This window comes from Oncorhynchus nerka, linkage group LG8, assembly GCF_034236695.1.
Source record: "Oncorhynchus nerka isolate Pitt River linkage group LG8, Oner_Uvic_2.0, whole genome shotgun sequence".
Classification (NCBI taxonomy): Eukaryota; Metazoa; Chordata; class Actinopteri; order Salmoniformes; family Salmonidae; genus Oncorhynchus; species Oncorhynchus nerka.
Window position 1 is genome coordinate 13,879,116 of NC_088403.1, and position 4,844 is coordinate 13,883,959.

Here is a 4,844-nt window from a genome sequence, read left to right on the forward strand (position 1 = left end):
CTACAACCACACCAGCCCTACCGAGAGACCCAACAACATCTACACCCACACCAGCCCTACGAGAGACCCAACTACATCTACACCCACACCAGCCCTACCGAGAGACCCAACTACATCTACAACCACACCAGCCCTACCGAGAGACCCAACTACATCTACACCCACACCAGCCCTACAGAGACCCAACTACATCTACACCCAGCCCTACGAGAGACCCAACTACATCTACACCCACACCAGCCCTACCGAGACCCAACTACATCTACACCCACACCAGCCCTACCGAGAGACCCAACTACATCTACACCCACACCAGCCCTACCGAGAGACCCAACTACATCTACACCAGCCCTACGAGAGACCCAACTACATCTACAACCACACCAGCCCTACCGAGAGACCCAACTACATCTACACCCACACCAGCCCTACCACATCTACACCCACACAGCCCTACCGAGAGACCCAACTACATCTACACACCAGCCCTACCAGAGACCCAACTACATCTACACCCACACCAGCCCTACCGAGAGACCCAACTACACACCAGCCCCCTACGAGAGACCCAACTACATCTACACCCACACCAGCCCTACCGAGAGACCCAACTACATCTATCTACACCCACACCAGCCCTACCGAGAGACCCAACTACATCTACACCCACACCAGCCCTACCGAGAGACCCAACTACATCTACAACCACACCAGCCCTACGAGACCCAACTACATCTACACCACCAGCCCTACCGAGAGACCCAACTACATCTACACCCACACCAGCCCTACCGAGAGACCCAACTACATCTACAACCACACCAGCCCTACGAGAGACCCAACTACATCTACACCCACACCAGCCCTACCGAGAGACCCAACTACATCTACACCCACACCAGCCCTACCGAGAGACCCAACTACATCTACAACCACACCAGCCCTACGAGAGACCCAACTACATCTACACCCACACCAGCCCTACCGAGAGACCCAACTACATCTACAACCACACCAGCCCTACGAGAGACCCAACTACATCTACAACCACACCAGCCCTACCGAGAGACCCAACAACATCTACACCCACACCAGCCCTACGAGAGACCCAACTACATCTACACCCACACCAGCCCTACCGAGAGACCCAACTACATCTACACCCACACCAGCCCTACCGAGAGACCCAACTACATCTACAACCACACCAGCCCTACCGAGAGACCCAACTACATTTACACCCACACCAGCTCTACGAGAGACCCAACTACATCTACACCCACACCAGCCCTACGAGAGACCCAACTACATCTACACCCACACCAGCCCTACCGAGAGACCCAACTACATCTACACCCACACCAGCCCTACGAGAGACCCAACTACATCTACACCCACACCAGCCCTACCGAGAGACCCAACTACATCTACACCCACACCAGCCCTACCGAGAGACCCAACTACATCTACACCAGCCCTACGAGAGACCCAACTACATCTACACCCACACCATCCCTAGAGACCCAACCATCACACCCACACAGCCCTACCGAGAGACCCAACTACATCTACACCCACACCAGCCCTACCGAGAGACCCAACTACATCTACACCCACACCAGCCCTACCGAGAGACCCAACTACATCTACACCCACACCAGCCCTACCGAGAGACCCAACTACATCTACACCCACACCAGCCCTACCGAGAGACCCAACTACATCTACACCCACACCAGCCCTACGAGAGACCCAACTACATCTACACCCACACCATCCCTACCGAGAGACCCAACAACATCTACACCCACACCATCCCTACCGAGAGACCCAACAACATCTACACCCACACCAGCCCTACGAGAGACCCAACTACATCTACACCCACACCATCCCTACCGAGAGACCCAACAACATCTACACCCACACCATCCCTACCGAGAGACCCAACAACATCTACACCCACACCAGCCCTATGAGAGACCCAACTACATCTACACGCACACCAGCCCTATGAGAGACCCAACTACATCTACACCCACACCAGCCCTATGAGAGACCCAACTACATCTACACGCACACCAGCCCTACCGAGAGACCTGAATACAATCACCTCTATGTCCTCTTGACTACTTGACATAAACACCTCATCTACAATCAAATCACATTTCATTTGTCACCTTTCATAACAAACAGGTCACTAACAGTGAAATATTTATTTACAAGATTTTTCAACAATGCAGTTAAAAATTAAAAATAATAATAGAAATAGCAACACAAGGAATAGAAACACAGTAAATAACGAAAAACAATTATTAAAAATGACATGGCTATATACAGGGAGTACCAGGTAATAACATGGCTATATGCAGGGAATACCAGGTAATAACATGGCTATATACAGGGAGTACCAGGTAATAACATGGCTATATACAGGGAGTACCAGGTAATAACATGGCTATATGCAGGGAATACCAGGTAATAACATGGCTATATACAGGGAATACCAGGTAATAACATGGCTATATGCAGGGAATACCAGGTAATAACATGGCTATATGCAGGGAATACCAGGTAATAACATGGCTATATACAGGGAATACCAGATAATAACATGGCTATATGCAGGGAATACCAGGTAATAACATGGCTATATGCAGGGAATACCAGGTAATAACATGGCTATATACAGGGAATACCAGATAATAACATGGCTATATACAGGGAATACCAGGTAATAACATGGCTATATACAGGGAGTACCAGGTAATAACATGGCTATATGCAGGGAATACCAGGTAATAACATGGCTATATACAGGAGTACCAGGTAATAACATGGCTATATGCAGGGAATACCAGGTAATAACATGGCTATATACAGGGAGTACCAGGTAATAACATGGCTATATGCAGGGAATACCAGGTAATAACATGGCTATATACAGGGAGTACCAGGTAATAACATGGCTATATGCAGGGAATACCAGGTAATAACATGGCTATATACAGGGAATACCAGATAATAACATGGCTATATACAGGGAATACCAGGTAATAACATGGCTATATACAGGGCATACCAGGTAATAACATGGCTATATACAGGGAATACCAGGTAATAACATGGCTATATACAGGGAGTACCAGGTAATAACATGGCTATATACAGGGAATACCAGGTAATAACATGGCTATATACAGGGAATACCAGGTAATAACATGGCTATATACAGGGAATACCAGGTAATAACATGGCTATATACAGGGAATACCAGGTAATAACATGGCTATATACAGGGAATACCAGGTAATAACATGGCTATATACAGGGAATACCGGGTAATAACAAGGCTATATGCAGGGAGTACCAGGTAATAACATGGTTATATACAGGGAGTAACAGGGAATAACATGCCTATATACAGGGAATACCAGGTAATAACATGCCTATATACAGGGAGTACCAAGTAATGCCATAGCTATATACAGGGAATACCAGGTAATAACATAGCTATATACAGGGAGTACCAGGTAATAACATGGCTATATGCAGGGAATACCAATAGCGAGATGAAGTGCAGGGGTACGAGGTAATTAAGGCAGATACAGTATGGACATATAGGTAGGGGTAAGGAGATGATGTGCAGGGGTACGAGGTAATGAAGGTAGATACAGTATGGACATATAGGTAGGGGTAAAGAGATGATGTGCAGGGGTACGAGGTAATGAAGGTAGATACAGTATGGACATATAGGTAGGGGTAAAGAGATGATGTGCAGGGGTACGAGGTAATGAAGGTAGATACAGTATGGACATATAGGTAGGGGTAAAGAGATGATGTGCAGGGGTACGAGGTAATGAAGGTAGATACAGTATGGACATATAGGTAGGGGTAAAGAGATGATGTGCAGGGGTACGAGGTAATGAAGGTAGATACAGTATGGACATATAGGTAGGGGTAAAGAGATGATGTGCAGGGGTACGAGGTAATGAAGGTAGATACCGTATGGACATATAGGTAGGGGTAAAGTGAATAGGTTACAGGATAGATCATCAGCAACAGCAGGGAGCCATTTGATTAGCTACTTATCAGTCTTATGGCTTGTCCACGTGACTCGAGGTGTCCACACACACAATGCTGCCGTTATGATGAAGCCAAGCCACATCTGCAGACACTGAAGAATTTCTCATGTGGGTTGGTCTGATTACTTAACTACTTCAGAGATGCTGCCCTCCCTCTCGAGGTGTCGTAATCAGTGGGCTGACGAGGGAAATTCAAATATAACCTCCCAACAGCGATTCCTCAGGATCACATAGGACTTCCATAGGAGACACGTACTACATTCCAGTATCCGCACTAGGACAGCACTTAGAATGAATGACCAATACATTACTTCATTCTAAGTGCTTTACTAGTGTGGTATGGCAGTGAAATAAATCAGTTAGCAGGAGAATGACAGTGATTATGCTCCAAATGGCACCCTATTCCCTACATAGCGCCTACAATTACTGCACTACATAGGGAATAGGGTGTGACTATTAAGATGGAGAGTTGTTGTGATGGTGGGATGTTGACATCCTCCAATAGTCACCCACTTCCCTGGCTATCTCCATCAATGTCCACCCCTCTCTCTGGCTATCTCCATCAGTGTCCACCCATCCCTCTGGCTATCTCCATCAGTGTCCACCCCTCTCTCTGGCTATCAGTGTCCACCCATCCCTCTGGCAATCTCCATCAGTGTCCACCCCTCTCTCTGGCTATCAGTGTCCACCCATCCCTCTGGCTATCTCCATCAGTGTCCACCCCTCTCTCTGGCTATCTCCATCAGTGTCCACCCCTCT